Raw genomic sequence first — 327 nt, 5'->3', positions numbered from 1 at the left:
CTGACCCCGGCCTCCGCTCCCCTCCCGCCTGACCCCGGCCTCCCGCTCCTCCCCCCCCCCGCCTGACCCCGGCCTCCCGCTCCCCCGCCTGACCCGGGCCTCCCGCTCCCCCCTCCCCGCCTGACCCCGGCCTCCCGCTCCCCCCCTGACCCCGGCCTCCCGCCCTCCCGGCCTCCCCTGACCCCGGTATCCCGCTCCCCCCTCCCCGCCTGACCCCGGTCTCCCGGCCTCTACGCCACCCGCCCCTGGCCGGGCCTCTCCTGTCCTCCTCTCCCTGGCCACGCGTTGTCGCTCCCCCTCCGGCCACAGCGCCACCTGCCGGCCCTC

The sequence above is a fragment of the Callorhinchus milii genome, unplaced genomic scaffold (assembly GCF_018977255.1).
Source record: "Callorhinchus milii isolate IMCB2004 unplaced genomic scaffold, IMCB_Cmil_1.0 Scaffold7, whole genome shotgun sequence".
Classification (NCBI taxonomy): Eukaryota; Metazoa; Chordata; class Chondrichthyes; order Chimaeriformes; family Callorhinchidae; genus Callorhinchus; species Callorhinchus milii.
Note: the sequence above shows the minus strand (reverse complement) of the source record.